This window comes from Perognathus longimembris, chromosome 9, assembly GCF_023159225.1.
Source record: "Perognathus longimembris pacificus isolate PPM17 chromosome 9, ASM2315922v1, whole genome shotgun sequence".
In the NCBI taxonomy this organism is placed as follows: domain Eukaryota; kingdom Metazoa; phylum Chordata; class Mammalia; order Rodentia; family Heteromyidae; genus Perognathus; species Perognathus longimembris.
In genome coordinates, this window is record NC_063169.1 from 23,804,402 (window position 1) to 23,822,420 (window position 18,019).

General features: G+C 33.0%; 1 non-coding gene across 1 annotated transcript; it reads left to right on the forward strand.

Moving 5' to 3' along the window:
* The first annotated feature begins 3,777 nt into the window (after nucleotides 1-3,777).
* On the forward strand, nucleotides 3,778-3,849 carry Trnag-ucc. The gene has a single exon. It is a non-coding gene; the product is annotated as a tRNA-Gly (tRNA).
* The last annotated feature ends 14,170 nt before the right edge of the window (nucleotides 3,850-18,019 follow it).

The window sequence follows — 18,019 nt, forward strand, 5'->3', positions numbered from 1 at the left end:
ATTATCCGTAGATAAACAAAGAGACAGACAGACAGAGCTACTCTAGGCAATGAGGAATCAATGCACTTTTTTTTCAATCAGTTTAAGAACCCAATCACATCCTTTTTTAGAAAGATAATTTTGTGAGCTGTATTTTCCTTTTACTTAATTTCTTTACCAAGACTACAGCTCTAATTTTCTTTTTAATTCACTGTTTTCTTAATTTGGTTTCTTATATCTTTGACTATCGTAGCATTACAAATACAATGTTTCCCGATAGTCGCCCAAAATCAAAGCCATAAAAAGCATCAGTATTATACAAAGTCATGATACCAAAAATAATGAAGAATTTCACTAACTTGAGGAGATCCTGTTGAACTGAAATAATTCAGTGTAAGTTTTGGCTTCGCTTGAAGAAAAGAGTGAAATCACTCAGTAGAGCAAGTCTTATCTTCATTTAAAGATGCAGTAAATTAAAAACTACTACTACCAGATTAATTTTAAGAGAGATGACATTGCATATGCCATTATTTAATATAATGGAAAAAGTAGACATTTTAACTGTATTAGAAATTATTTTTATAAGAGAGGAGAATGAACACAGCAATGACAACAGCAAAGAACTCATTGGACAGAGATGGTAGTTGCAAAACCTAGAAAACAGTCAACTCATTAAATATTCTAAGGGGATGAATCTTAGATTTCTACTGGGGAAAACTTATTCTTAAAGAAGGAAAAATACAAAATAAACAATTGTATTTATGTGTTCACATAAATAAAATGAATTTAACTGAATTTAAAGCAAACAATGTAAATTATTTCTAAAAATAGATATATGATGGAGCGCTGGATGAATGCAAGCCAGCCAAGACAGACAAATCTGTGAGAGTCTTACTTCCAGTTAACTACCAAATAGCTTGAAGTGAAGTTATAGCTCAAGTGGTCCAGAATCAGACTGGAGCAAACAAGCCCCAAGTACTGCCAATCTGTTATGTTATGTTATCTTATCTTTTTTTTTTTTGGCCAGTCCTGGGGCTGGGACTCAGGGCCTGAGCCCTGTCCCTGGCTTCTTTTTGCTCAAGGCTAGCACTCTGCCATGAGCCACAGCGCCACTTCTGGCTGTTTTCTGTATATGTGGTGCTGGGGAATTGAACCCAGGGCCTCATGTATACAAGGCAAACACTCTTGCCACTAGGCCATATCCCCAGCCCCATGTTACGTTACGTTACGTTACGTTATGTTATGTTATGTTATGTTATGTTATGTTATGTTATGTTATGTTATGTTATGTTATGTTATGTTATCTATCTACACACATATCACACAAATACATATGTACAAATACAAATTCACATGAATATATGACTAGACATATAGGTATACATTTATGTATTGGTATATAAATATACATGTGTACTGTATGTATATATAAATGGGTGTATAAGACCATATGTATATAACTGTGTATATTTTTATTGCTGTATCATTAGCTTTTTTTGTGATAAGTTGTAACATAGGAGTATATTTCAGGCTTTGAAGAAGAAAAATGAATAATGATGAATGGATTTTCAGAAGTAATGAAGATTAATCTCAAATTGGAATGCACAGAATTTGGATGTGTGGAATGGCTTTCATCGTGGTCCCATTAGAGAGAGGTCAGGATATTCAATTTAGAAAAAAAAGTGAAAGACAATTTACAAATACTTATTTAATCCTTGCATACATATGTTTTACAAATAAACTGGCCCGCATTGATGACAAATTCCCATATCACAAGTAAAACGTCTCTCCCCTCCCCTCCCCTCCCCCCCTCCCCTCCTCTTTCTCCTTCCTTTTCTTTTCTTTCCTAGGGCAAGTATTTCCACTTCAAATTAGGACCTTGAGTATTTGTTGAGGTTACTTGCTCATAGCTGGTGATGTCACGTGAGTGAAATCTCAAGTTCTGGAGTTTTGCTGAATAATTGCATATAAGAGTCTCACGGAGTCTCAGCTTCCTGAGTTGCTAGGAATAGAGAAGTAAACAACCAGGGCCTGGCTTTTTACTATTTACTTAAGTCTTGATTCATAGTAACCTACTGTATGTATGTATCTGTACATTCATGAGCGAGTAATTGATTTTAAACATTTGTGCCAAAACTGAATATAGATAGCTATACACACACACAAACACACACGTGTGTATCTATATACTTATATGTGTTCATATAAAAATGTACATCTTTAACAGTGAATAATAGTTCCATTTAGAAAATGTAATAATTGCTAGGAACATATAGTCTTAGCTACTCAAGAGGCTGAGTTCTGAGGTATCACAGGTGAAAGTCAGCCTCCACAGAAAAGTCCATGAGACATTTATCTCCAACAAACTACTCAGAAAAAGTTGGAAGTGGTGCTGTTGCTCAAGTGGTAGAGTGCCAACGTTGAGAACAAATTGGCTCAGGGCCAGCACCCAGGCACTGAGTTTAAGCCTCTAGACTGGGGAAAAAAAGAAAGATAATGTAAAAATGATAGAAAGTTTTCTGGATTTCTTCTTAATGTTCAGAAAGAACATATTAGAACATCATTATGTTAATTAGCATATATAAGCCTTAACAAAGTTTTTTTTTAAAGATCATTAGAACATTTGCTCAAAATGTAAATGGCTTACACGATTCTAACTATTGGTCTATGAAGAAGGGGAAAAGAAAAAAAGAAAAGTGAGTTGTTGAGTGTAAATAATTTCTTAATAAAGTACAACTTCTTATGAAGACAGCTTAAGGAATCTTGGCAAAAGTTGTTGGTCAATAGAGACTTTAAGAAGGAGAAATAGATAAAAATAAAGAGATTCATTGTGATAAAAAAATATATACATATGTGAAATAACATTAGCGTGTTTAGTGTAATTAGTGTTATTGATAGATTAAAAAATACAAAACAGGGTTATTGGAGTATAGCATAGGAAAGAAGGCTAGGAAGAAAGTAAATGAGGATGAATATGGTTAGAGTAGTTTCTTTACATGTACAAAAATAAAGCAATAAAGCTTGTTGGAATTATTTTAAGGAGAAATTGGATGTGAGAGAGTAATACAGGAAGATTGATTGAAAAACAATGTGTCTATATGTATAAATTTCAAAATACAAGTGCAAGTTGTATAAGTAATGTATGCTAATAAAAATATATATTTCACATTATATAGAGAAAAGGAAGGATAAATGAACAAGCTTTAAACTATGGCCATAGATTCATTGCTAGAAAATTACAATTTTAGTTTCGGCTTCCTGACAAGTGGTTGAAAAGAAGAGTAAATTTGGACTGACCCTGATTCCATAACAAAGCAGGTGGTTTATTAATGGATGCTGTAGAGATCACTGTTCTTACAATGCCTTATAAGCTATTTTTAATTCATTCTGAATAAACACATGTTGACCTAACCAGTCAAATCTGTCAGAATATGTAATCTGTTTTCATTTAAAGTGAATTTATAATATCAGATTCAATGAAGCTATTGTTAACAAGGGAGAGAGTAAAATATGGGATCAAGAGTCACATCATACAAACAGGAGGATAAGTCAAATATGTGGAGGTATGAAAACACACATATATCACATAATCATATATATATATGCACACACAAAATCAATCCTTTGGATTTGTGAATAATATAGTTAAAAGTAATTAAGATTTCAGAGAAATTAGATATAAAAATTAACATATAGTCATTGAAATTGTATCTGGCATCAATGGAATAGAATTTGGCAAAACCCTTTTTTGACATATAAAAGGAAAAAGGGCTTTCTTTTAAAAGTCATATTTTAGGCGCATTGGTGGTATAGTGGTGAGCATAGCTGCCTTCCAAGCAGTTGACCCGGGTTCGATTCCCGGCCAACGCAGCGAATAATATGCTTGGTGCTGGGGATATGGCCTAGTGGCAAGAGTGCTTGCCTCTTATACATGAGGCCCTGGGTTCAATTCCCCAGCACCACATATACAGAAAATGGCCAGAAGGGGCGCTGTGGCTCAAGTGGCAGAGTGCTAGCCTTGAGCAAGAAGAAGCCAGGGACAGTGCTCAGGCCCTGAGTCCAAGCCCCAGGACTGGCCAAAAAAAAAAAAAAAAAAAAAAAAAAAAGTCATATTTTTACTAATATAAAATTCAGAAAAAAATTCACAATTCTTAACATATAAAATCTAACTCTTATAAAATTTCAAAAATATTATTAATACAAAAAACAAAATTTGAATTATTGTAGATGTCGACCTTTGAAGAGCTAATATTAAAGGGAAATCTCTAGTATGATGGTTCAACACTATCTAGAAAGAAAAGGCCATGAGATTCCATCTCCAAAATAAATAACAAAAATTTATGTGGGAGGCATGGTTGGAGTGGAAGTATGACAGTCAGTAAGCAAGCAGAACAAGTACAAGGTACTGAGTTGATGCTCCACTGTGAACAAAAATATGTGAGTATATGCTTTGAGCAGGGAATATTAATCTATTCATTTATACATTAAAAGTGAAACAAATGTGAATCAACTATTAAATATATATTACAATATCTGTAAACTCATCTATATGAATGTATACATATATACATTATAATTGTATCAGATGTAGAGGTAGAGGTACATAAGATGTATATAAATATACCTAATGAATGCAATATACATATATATCTTAACATACATTTATATTAATATAAATAGACCACAGAAGAAATAAATTATTGAAAAGTCCCATTAAAAGCCTACTTGAGGATGAGATTCAAAACGTATGTAAGTTTATGTCTCTCTGATATATAATATTTATGACTGTGGAGAAATGACTGGAGAAAGTGGAAGTAAAAATGGAATTATTTGAAGAGACAATAGGCCTCTTTTTAAATATCTTATTGAAATTATTTTATGGCATTAGAATCATTTTAATTAAAATAATCACCAAGTACCAGAGGAAGTATAATAGCATTTCAATGTACTCAGATTAATAGGAGGTAAAATAATTTTTTGTTCAATAAAGGAAAAACTAAGGCAATAGCAGCAATATAAATGTACACATCAAGGATCCAAAGAGGCTGTTCTGACCAGAAGGATAGTGTTGTGGCTAGAGTCACATTCTGGAATCAGACAAGCTGAGAGAACTTGTGATTTGTAAAATGCTGGAAATAAATTTGGATTTACAACATTTTTCCGACAAACACTGAAACAAGCCATTCTTGAATATGAGCTATCACATGTCTGGTATGAATAGAGATTTTATCTGATGGTGAATCCAGTGAGAGCATTTCTCATGTCAAACACTCAACATTTCACATCTCATGCAAACAAAAATAGTGCTATTCCACAGTTTTCTCCTTGTTCAGCCCATTCCTTTTGCTTGTTTCACACACTGAGAGCCTGATGTCTGCCTTAACCAAAATAATTTCCCTGGACAGAACTTTTTTTTTTTTTTTTGGCCACTCCTGGGCCTTGGACTCAGGGCCTGAGCACTGTCCCTGGCTTCTTTTTGTTCAAGGCTAGTACTCTACCACTTGAGCCACAGCACCACTTCTGGCCATTTTCTATAGATGTGGTGCTGGGGAGTCGAACCCAGGGCCTCATGTTTACAAGGCAAGAACTTTTGCCACTAAGCCATATTCCTATCCCAGGATAGAACTTTTGAATCTTTGTGGTACTTCCATCTTATCGAAGGATGTAAACACAAAATACAGATTCTTGATAATATGTGTAAAATCTTTTACACTGATCTAAAAGTAAGTGAAATATGTGAAAATATGTAAAATATGTCTACTTTACATATTGTAAAATATTTTGGGTGATTATTAGAAGCTGAAATTAATCACCTTCTGTGTTCCAGTTTATATATGAATAAAAGGATACAGTTAAATGAAGAGATTTATAATTAGGAAAATTCCCAGTCTTATACATAGTAATGTGCTCCATGGTGGGAAAGAACTTGAGCCAAGGCAGAATCTACATCCAGAACAAATTACTAATGGAACCTGTTCATCATTTTGTGCATGAGTCAATATGCCTTCTGAGCTGGCATCTGCACAGCAGCAAAACTAAGCTCTCCAACAAGACTGGGGTGCAACAGCCACTGTGGGCATATTTTGGCAATCCCAGAACTTGGAAAGCTGAGACAGAAGGATAAAGAGTTCAAGGTCTGACTGGGCACATTTGCTCTTGTCAGGCCTGGGCACTTGTGGTCCTGTCTCAGAAAAAAAGAATTGGAGAGGAGAGCAAAGGGGAAGAGAGGGATGAGGGAAGGGGACAGACTGGAGGGCCTCAACATTTAGGAACATATCCTGAACTCAAGCTTCATATGTAAACAAAGTATCTCTTTCAGATCATTAAAAAAAATCCTTTCTCATCTTGTAAATTTAAATTTTTTGTTGTCCTTTTTCTCGACAACAAACATATATTTTCAAGTAACTAAACAGACAATTTAACAACTGTTACTAAGGATACTCCCATGTTAGTCCTATGTATTTCTCAAGTTGACCTAACCATAACAGATAAAACCACAAATTGTGTAATGGTCCAAAAAAGACTAATTAATTGATAATCCTAGGCAGAAAAGCAGCTGTGCAATGGTGGGCTTTCCAATTTCAGGTCATAGTTGTGGTTTTCCCTTAAGCAGAGCTAACAAGCTGGCATGTGAATTTCCCCGTAGTTGCAAATGTGAAGTAATGCCTTCACTCCTAGGAACTCAGATGAGTGAGTCAGTGAAAAATCAATAGTCTGGTTACAGTTTATGAATCAATGTCTCCCTTTGGTTTAAATTCCATAGCATTAGGTGATTTATTTGACGTGCATGCGATGTTTTGATCACTTTGTTATTTCTAATTGTTATTTATTTTTAAAGAGGAAAGACTTGTGAAGGACAAGAGTATTGAAAGGTGGATGGAAAAGTCACCTTCCTGTTGAAGTATGCCTCAGAGTGTATCAGGAATAGGTGCAGAGTCCTGACTTTATGGTATATATAGACAACAGAGATTTCTTTTTAAAAGCTAGAACTGTATTTTTTTTTTAAGCTAGAATGTTTCCACAGAACCAATTCATGAAAATTGCAGTTAAATCAGTTTATTGCTTTTATATGTGGTGGGAAAATCACTAAAAATCAGTCATTCAAAATAGAGGCTACTCTGTTTAGTGCATAAAAAATATCCTGGCCAAGTATATAGTAAATTTGTTTCGCTAAGAGTCATATGTGCCAATTTTACTTAAAAAAATAAGTATTCCACTTAGGCTAAAAATACATCCATATGACCTAAAAAAAAATGGGTGGTGTTGGCTCACTTCTGTAATCCTAGTGACTCAGGAGAATAAAATGTGAGGATTGAGGTTCAAGCCAAGGCATGTCAGTCAATGAAATTGTTATCTCCAATTAACTACTAAGAAAGCCAGAAGTGGAGCTGTGCCTCAAGTGAGAGCTCTACCATGAGCAAAACAAAAAACTCAGGGACCCAGGCTCTGAGTTCAAGCCCCAGGAATGACACCAAAGTAGAAACAACAAAAATAGTTCATATGAAAGATCTACTAGATATTATAACATGGGAAAATTAAAATACTGAACTATATACTGTATGTTTATTTGTCTCTATTTTCTAGCTCTTGCTTTTTAGTATAAAAACAATGCAGAACTTTGTAAATAATAGCGCTCTTTATTTAAAAAGTATCTTTAAAGTAATTCCTGGTGGATTTGTTTTTCTTGAACTGACATTTTTTTCAGTTGTATATACAAATTAGACTCTCTTAGCTGTTAATACACTAACTTTATGCCTAACACTAAAAAAAAATCTATAATTTTTTCTAGTTTTCAATTTACAGTGATTCAATTTGCACTTGATTACCTACCAGACAACCAGATACTAACTTCTCAATGCTTATTTTTCTTAAAATTCTCTTTTATCTCCAAGGGAATTGTACACAGTGCAGCTTCTTTTTGGAGTGATGTATATGTTCTCTGGTAGTTAAGCTTTCACTCAATTCTTAATACCATGGAAGACAGACCTCATTAATCATTCTCCAAGGCAAAAGGCTATGGCTATACTCTTTAGTTTCTAGGTAATAAGTAAAAATCTGTTTTCTCTTATGTCCAAATAAATTTACTCAATTAGTGATTGTAAAACTAAGTCCATTAACTTACTTCCTGTTGACTATTACTCTAGTTTGAAATCAATAGTTAATTTTCCTAAAGTTATACATACATCAAAAGCTTACATAGCAATAAAAAACTGTTAAAATATTCACTAGCCTTAACATTTCATAAAGGTATTAATCTATTTTTTAAATAACTAGTGAGAATTTCACTGGCCAACTTATAAATAATACTAAACACACAATAAAGCTTAACCCTTGAAAAAGGTTCAGTACTTTGAGAGATTGAGTATGTACCCCTTAGATAAATATTGTGTGGGCTTCTGTATGTATGTATTTGAGAACAATTTTTAACTGTTAATATTAAATTATTTAATAATCTTCCTGAAAAATAGCCATCGACCCACTGCCTCACTTTCTCCCTGGCTTCACACATCCCTCCTTTGGTCTTTCATTACACCTTCATGAACATTTAGCTCTCTATTTAGGAAATGCTCTGATATGTCCCCTTATTTCATTAAGAATTGTTTTTTCTCACTACTTCCTTCATGTGACCATGCTCCTGGCTCCCCTCCTATCATTACGCAGTTCATTCTCATCACTTCCCGAAACACTCTCCATCCTTTCCTATTTCAGTCTGTTGAGTCCCATACTCTGTTCTTTCTTACTTTTGAGAGTATATTTTTCATCAGCATTCATGTATATTGTAGAAAGCACTTTCAGAATATAATACATCACAATGCTTGTGGTATGTCTGGGGTCACATGCAATCAGAACAATGTCCACATATGCTAGGAAGTCTTTATTTCCCTTCTTTCTGAAACTCATCTCATTAGGTTTGCAGGATTTGCCAAACAAAATTAAAAGCAAGCTAGGTAAATAGAAATACCTGTATTAAATTATGAAAAACAGTGCCAAATATATTTACACACTGTATGTGTATTATGTATCTCTCTATATATGTGATATATATATATATATATATATATATATATATATATATATATTCTGGACTATAAGGCCAGGACACCTGTGAAGGGGCCTCAATCTAGATTTCCAGCCTCAAATATGGAGGTTTTCTTTTCCGTGGCCAACTATCTGGCACATCAAGAATTTTAAAATTAATTGAATCACTAATCTTATTTTCTACCTCAATAAACAGTATTCTATTTTCTTAATACATCTCATGTTAAAGTAAATATGTTTCTCCCTCCTAATATTATCAAAAGTTATAATGGTATCATTCAATGATAACATCTTAGGCAGGAACTCCATAGCTTAAATTACACCTACAGATTGTTGTTTAACTATTACTATAAAGAATTTTAAAATGTCTTTTCTTTCTTCTAAATGAATTCTCCATAAAGAGAAGGCATCACTTGATTTTGATAGATGTATTTGAATGATTGATGACACAGATCAATAAGAGAGTCAATCAAATAAGCTATATAGAATGAAAAGTTTCAACTCCTTTACACTTTTCTGATAAACAAGATCAAGCAAGGTAATCCTCGGTTTCTAAGCTTTATTGGGGATTTTCTTCCTTCTTGCAATTTTTCATATTTTTCTTCTCTTTACAATCAAACCTCATAATATTGAAGAAAAGTATTATGATGTTCAGGCTCCAATAGTTTAAGTTATTCATCTAAATCTATTAAGCTTGCTAAATCAGAGCTGGATCTGGAACTTGCACTTACAAAATTTTATTTCCAGAAATAATCTAAAAATATGTTAATTAATATCTTATTTCATCTCAGTATTATAGTATTATAACAATGGGAATTATTCTTAGAGACTTTAGAACATTTTTAAGAGAAAGCTGTGTATTTTTTAATGTATTTCTTTATTGTCAAGGTGATGTACAGAGAAGTTAGTTTCATACCAAAGACAGTGAGTACATTTCTTATCCAATTTGTTACTTCCTCCCTCATCCCCCCCTTACCCCCTCCCCATTTTCCTCCCCCCATTAGTTGTACAGTTGGTTTACCGCGTATTGTTTTGTAAGTATTGCTGTTGCATCAGTTTGTACTTTATCCTTTGTCTGTCCATTTTGATATTCCCCTTCCCTAGACCCTTCCCTAGATACACATTAACCAGGGTACCAAAATTAACTACAGTGATATCAAGGATAAATTCATGGGGAAGAAAGACAAAAGAGAAAGGGCATAATTTCACATGGCATGTTGAAAATAACAACAATGATATACCACTTGTTTCAATAACTTGGAGTTCAATTTCCTTAGCATTATCTTATATGTTCATATGTACATATCTGTGAGCCACTGCAATCTTCTGTTAGGTTTATTCTAAATGTGTACTAATTATTCCCAATAAGGGAAACCATAGAGTTTATGTTTCTTGTGTCTGGATCACTTCACTTAGTATGATTTTTTCCAAGTCTTTCCATTTCTTTATGAATGGGACAATGTCATTCTTTCTGATAGAGGCATAGAATTCCATTGTATATACTTACAACATTTTCTTGATCCACTATCTTGATTTATCAAATGTTGTCCTCAGAAAGCTTTACTATTGACAGTTTCCTACTTTTTAACATTAAAATTCCTTGGGATAAGAACATATTTTCACTGTGTTGACAGTTAATAGTTTTACTCAGTTTATGGTATTTAGTTGTTAATAGTTATGTTCAATTTTGTTATTTGCAGTCAACTTATCATTTAATTTCAAGTAGTTATTTTAGTAAAATAGAAAACAATAATATGTCAAGAATAACAAAATATCACAACACAGAACAAACTTTAAGTCTATAGATCCCATAACCTAATTGGTTCTGCTTTTTCTCTATATTTACTAGCTGTGGGCATTTGGTAAGTTATTTACTGTGTCTTTCTTTGTGTGTATGTGAGTGTGTTTCTTCACATTCAACTCAGGATTAGGTTTCAAGAAATGAGTAAGTTAATAAGTATAGAACATTTAAGATAATTCTTGTCACAGTATTCAATAAATATTAGCATTATTATACAGCTTTATAGTATTATAAATTACCAACAATATAATTCGTACAGACAGATATTATAACTATATGTTATAATATATATTACATTTTAATTATAAATTATGCTGAGTGATCACACCACTGGAGCATGGTTTTTAATACTTTCTTATAGAGTCAACCGAGATCATCAACAGAGACACAAGTAGTAAAGAATAGGAGGAAAAAAGAATAGTATTATTTTCACAAAAAGTTTAGTTATAAAAATACTTTGATCCCTGTTTTCTACAATGTTTCATAAATATTACTAGTTGACAGATCTCATGGCTGACCAAAGTTGGCTTTGAAAATTTCACAATCCAAAGTCTCAGCTTATAGTGTAATAATAAACTATCTATGAAACCAAAAACATGTCTTATAGTTTATTGATATTATTACTATTATTGGTGCTATCATTATTATTTCTTGATTTCAAATTATGCCAGTATTTTACATGTTTGTTTCATTTTTTAAATGTCATTTATTTATTTTTTTATTTCATTTATGTATATTTCAATTTTTACTTTCAGTCTTCTAAAATTAACTTTGATCTATGCAAACTCCTTACTTATGTATTTTAGGGTTTAAGCTTTACAAAGACATATCTTTTAGTGCAACCATTATTTTCTTATGAATTTACTTACTATTGAAAATGTATATATTATTGTCAGCATTAAAAATTAAGTGGGAGCAATACAGTCACCATTTTACAAAACATAATATGGATAAAGAAAAGTTTTAGACCTAAAGATGTAAACCAAATATGGTGATATTTTATTAATCTCAGAAACCATAATTACTCTGACAGAGATCAGTATGTTTTGCTAGGGAGAAAAAATAATTTTAAAAAAAAAGGTCATTTATCTTAAAGAAAGCTTTATTAAATTCAATGACGGGGTTGGGCAAAGGGCATCAAGAAATAACATTTTATAACACATGTATTAGGAACGTAACAGTATTTCAAAAATTAAGGGACATTTCTTTCCATTTCATGTGTCAGTGAATAACTCATTTTTCCACTTTGATTTGATAACGTTTGGGCTAAGTGAAAAGAAAATATAAAGTGTTCATTGGAAGTGTGAAGAGGTCATAAGCTTAAACCATAAAATACTTAGGGATTTTACACTTTTTAAGCCCTGGTTGCATAGTTCAGAAGTGACATAATTAATCTCTTCTTGAAGAATGAAAACAATATTTATTTTAGGGAGTTCTCATCTAGCCAGTAGAGAGCTTTACCTTTTTTATTCTATTTCTTCAGCTGTTCCTGTCTGCTGATTTAGCTAGGTGAAAATAAATGACTTAGGCATTCATGCTCTAAAATGGTAAGAAACATCCCTTCCAATATCAAAGTAAAACTCACTCCCACTGCTGACTTCTACTCCATATCACAGGCTAAAGGACTTTTCTCTAGCTCATAATGCTTCCCCTGCTTTACCGAGATTATAACATCTTCACCACATCTTCACATTGTCTGCTTATTCAAGTGCTAACATTTTTATATTAAAAACCAAGAGTTTTGTCATGACTCTATATCTCCCTTTAGCCAACCTTGGTGTGGAGGTATTTTGCTATCTGTTCCAAAACACTGTTGGGTATTAACTCCTTTTCTGCTTTCATTCCTCTTTTTATATTCTAAATCTCCCCTTGTTAGTGAGGTAACATTCTTTCCAGATCACTTATGTTGCTTTGCCAAGGTCAGTTATAATTCCATTTTATGGAATCCAGGTTTCTATCAATAGCCTCACCTTTTTCTTAGCTAAATTTCTAAGAAGAATGCTAAAATCATTTTCAACAAAGAAATCAGCTATCTTTATGGTTAAGGAGATGGTATCCTCTTGCTCATGTCATTTATTGTTTTTTCTTTTAAATGCATTCCATATTGACCACAAGATTATTAAACTGGGAACTGATGGTTCCTGCTAGTAACCATAGATACTCCAGACATTGAGATGTGAGGATGATGGTTCAAAGGCAGTTTAGGTAGAAAAGTTCTAGAAACTCTATACCTGTCCCTGGCTCTGGGTTCAAGCCTCCACTTCTGTGTGTGTATGTGTGTGTGTGTGTGTGTGTGTGTGTGTGTGTGTGTGTGTGTGTTTAGTTTATTTTCCATTACTCTTTGTATTCATATCATTTTTCAACATTTATCACTTACCAAATACTACATGATGTGAGCATTTAAATATGTGAAATAAGTGGGTTAGGAAAAAAATTTAAAACAAGGGACCAGTGACAGCATTTAAAAGATGAATGGTAGTTAGTATTAAAATTAATTATAGTTTTAATTTCTCCCTTACTCGATTCATTTCTTGTAAGATTTTCATTAGAGATTCATTTAAAAAATATGTCAAGGAAAAAATAAGCATTAAGAAATCTGGAAGGTCTATGCAGTGTACAAATTGTTTTGATCCTTCAAAAGCAAAATGTATTATCAATCTAATCCCATTAATATGGAAAAATATTTCATGTAAGTAAAACTAAATCTCTACAAGATATTGCAAGGGTCTATTAATGTCATTCAGACACAGCTAAAATTAATGAAAAAACCATTGGCTTAATTAAAGAATGTATATGCATATTTCATGCAAATTCAGAAATTTAGACAAATTTTATCAATCAAAACAGAAGATGATACACTTTAAAGCAGCCTTCTGGTTTATAGCTTAGGTGTGATCTATTTTAAGATGAAACTGCAACATGATGTTATTTATTTCCAGGTGCTATAAAATTCATTTAATTCAAAGACTGATTAAAGCAGAGAACCTCATGACAAGGTGAAAACGGATGTTCTACCAATCAAACTCGTGTCTGACACAGACTGCCAACATAGCAGAAAAGAATCAACAGGGGAACTGTCAGTGGTGTGGGTAGGCAGTCACATAGACTTAGTGCTAAGAGTCATAAAATGAAACTAAGGAAAATAACTTTATTCTCTGAACCGAAGACATACTGAACCTGTAATAATATTTCCTTCCCAAATGTTAACTTAGTCATATACACCAGTAAAAAGGACCATTGAATAATATACTTGTACTTGTTTTACAATTAGAATATATGAATAATCATTAAACATAAAGTAAATGTGCCCTCGTTAATTCATTCTTTTCACATACAAAGTTAAATCATAACTCTTAAATATTTTGTTATATACTAAAATGCTATTGATCACTTAATTTGTTAATAAAGCTTATGGACTTTAACTTTTATCACCCTGGAGAAAAATGACAAGAGAGTGAAAAAATGAAGTTCCATTTGGTCAAACTTGAAAAAGATGCTAAAATATTTAAATTCTCAAAAATCTCAATGCTAATATAAGAGCAGAAATATTGTTTGAAAGGTTGAAAGTGTTCGCAGCTAGGAATATGGCCTAAGGGTAGAGTGCTTGCCTCATATACATGAAGCCCTGGGTTCGATTCCTCAGCACCACATATATAGAAAAAGTCAGAAGTGTCACTGTTGCTTAAGAGTTAGACTGCCAGCCTTGAGCGCAAAGAAGCCAGGGACAGTGCCCAGGCCCTGAGTTCAATCCCCAGGCATGGAAAAAACAAAACCAAACAAAGTTTAAAAGTGTTTATCTATGAATACAAGATTTAGTTTATCAAATCAACATTTTTTTCCAATCTCTATTTCTAGTAGTATGTAGTATTATTTTAGAATGGTAAAGATTTTTAAATATTAGGCAGATGAAAATCATTGACTAATACGACTAATTTATTTAAAAGTTAAGATACAGGTTAAATGGGCTGGGGATATAGCCTAGTGGCAAGAGTGCCTGCCTCGGATACACGAGGCCCTAGGTTCGATTCCCCAGCACCACATATACAGAAAACGGCCAGAAGCGGCGCTGTGGCTCAAGTGGCAGAGCGCTAGCCTTGAGCGGGAAGAAGCCAGGGACAGTGCTCAGGCCCTGAGTCCAAGGCCCAGGACTGGCCAAAAAAAAAAAAAAAAAAAAAAAAAAAAAAGATACAGGTTAAAGTATCAGGTCAGTTGTTTTCCCTGAGAAATTCTCTTGATTTCCTGAAAAGTGTTTCCAATCTGTCAAATTTTAACTACTGTAGCATCACACCACTTTCATATTAAAGATTGCATAAAAGTAGCAGAAAATGTACAACATACTCAGAAATTTCTGATTTTTCTTATACCCAAGATTAAAGAGAAATAGTTATAAAAGTATTTGTTTTATTTATAAATTATCTGCAAATATTGCATTATACAAAATATTATAAGCAGAGGTAGCATTAATATTCCAAACACTATCATAGAAAATATTCCAAAATTGATTTATATAGAATGATAATTATTCTCAGATATATAAAAATTATATGAAAGGAGAGAAGGAAGGAAGGAAAGAAGGAAGGAAGGAGAAAAAACAGAAGGAAGGGCAAAACCAACAGTGATTTGAACTTTCTGTGGTTTACAGTTGGACATAGATGTCTTTCTTTCTTTAGTAGGCCTGAACGTATCCATAGCAATATGATAGTCTTGGTATATTTATATAACCCAGGGTTTCTGGCAGGAGTAAAACAGTAAGACTGCCAAGGAGAACACAATTGGGATTCTCCCACTTGAAACAATATCAAACGTGGAAAGAAATATGGAACATGGAATGAATGAGAAGAGACTTTTCATTCAAGGTTGTCAGCACTGGGGTGAACTTAGTATTAGATAAAGGAAGACTTCTTTTCTTCTAAGTTCTTCCCTTCAGTAGTTGTATGGTCTCTATGTTCTATGGTGTCTTACAATAAAGAGCCAATTAATACTCATGTAATATTTGTATTAAATAAAATCAGTAAACTAAGACAATTTAAGAAAAATGAGGGTGTAAGATATCACAAGATGTACTGACTTATTATGTAACTCTACCCCTTTTGCACAACACCTTGTCAACAAAATTTAATTAATAAAAAAAGATTAAACCAGGGCAAAAAAGAATTACTATTTTAGGTAAAATAGAGAGAAAGAAAAGTACAAAAAATTGTTTTAAACTCAACACCTTTTTTTATATGGGTAGAAAACAACTTCTCTCCATCCCCTCCTTTCCACTTTCTTCTCCCCTCACCCTGTTTGTAGCACATTAATTTTGGGTGATCATTCAGTAGTCCTGAAATCATAAATTTATCTTCAGAATAATTTCTCAATTTCATCCTGCTGACAATAGTCAGAATCATTTAATAAAATGCACGCTGTACATTCCACATCACCACATATGGTTTCTCCTTGACTGAAGTGTACTGTTCTTTATTACCTGGCGCTCTTTCTCCATCTCAGTGTTCGCACTGCCCCACTCACATGTTCAGCTCTAGCTCAGAGAATGGCTCATATTTTTCCTGAACATACTATGTGATGTCTCTTTATTATTCTTTTCACTCATATGATGAGTTCTACGTGTAAATTACCTCTAAAAATTCATGGGATAAATTATTTTATATCTATAAATCTTTTTACCACCTTTATTATGTATTTTTATCCTGTCTCAGAAAAATAAGAAAACATGCGTAAATCTAAAAGAATGTGTGGAAAAAATTAACAATCTAAGAACATCGTGAATAAGCATAAGTTCCATTAGCAAAACTGTGGGATAGGCTAGATGTGAAAATATTAGTATTGTGTGTGGAGGAGTGTACAATTGACAAAAGCCTAGTTAATATAATATAGACTTCCTCCAACTAATAAGGAAACACTAGTTTAATTAAGATAAAGTAGGAAAACATGTTGCAACTCAAAACTGTCATTTCAGCTACTTATCAGTCTGATATTGGGAAAGGCCAGAGTCCATGCCAATCTCAGGCAGAAGCGTCTGTAAGACTCTATCTCTATAGAACATGATGTATGTAGTACTATTTTGCTCTAATTCTACCTATGGTAGGAATTGAAAAACATAGGATGACTATAGTCCAGATACGTACCTGGTAGAAAGTAAGATTCTATATAAAAAATAATCAGTGTAGAAGTAGACAGAAGGGTTTAGTCAGCAAGAGAACACTTGCCTAAGTAAACATAAGGCCCTAACTTCAAACTCCAGCACCACCAACAGCAATGAAAAAATGTGTGTATATCTACCTATAGATAGATATAGATCTGTCTATTTGTCTGTTTGTCTATCTATCTATCTATCTATCTATCCATCTATCTATCTGTATATCTTTTTAACTTAAGAGAGGAACTGTAATAGTCAAGAAGGACAGGAATAGATTGCCAACATTAAATATTTTTTTAAATCACAAGTAAAATGAAAAAGTATTTATTATACTTGCTTTTTTTCCGAATATTGCAAATGATTATGATCTGGTGTTGGTTAAAAATGTGAAAACTATTTCTGATACATTGAATCTGTTAGGAGATCAGTTAACATTTTTACACAGGAAACCATCTCCCAAAAATTTAACTTAAAATGACTTATCTCACATATTCAAAGATATTTGTTCACAGATATTCACCAGTTTTTTAAAATAGCAGTGAGATATGTTAATATATCACATGCTTATTAATTTTTAGGTATGCAATTAAATCTGGTGAGCACTTAATGTGAAAATTCATGCAATTACTATGAAAAATAGACTCATTTTGTGCATATGCAAAACCTATTAAGTATAAAGGCCATGTCTGGGCTCGGAATGTGGCTTAGTGATAGAGTGTTTGCCTAGTATACTGAAGCCCTGGGTTTGATTCCTCATTACCACATAAAAAGAAAAAGCTGGAAGTGGTTCTGTGGCTCCAGTGGTAGAGTACTAGCCTTGATAAAAAGAAGTTCAGGGACAGTGCCCAGGCCCTGAGTTCAAGCCCAACAGCTGGAAAAAATAAAAGAAAGGTAACGGCCATGTATCAGAATATTACATATGATATAATATACTTTTGGAGTTTTTCTAAAGCAGTTATAAAGCAGGCACTGTTGAATCATTGCTTAATAAGAACTTTTTTTATTTACTCAATGTTTCTCTTTCTCACTTCTACTAGTTAGAGAAGTCTACTTGTGTGGCT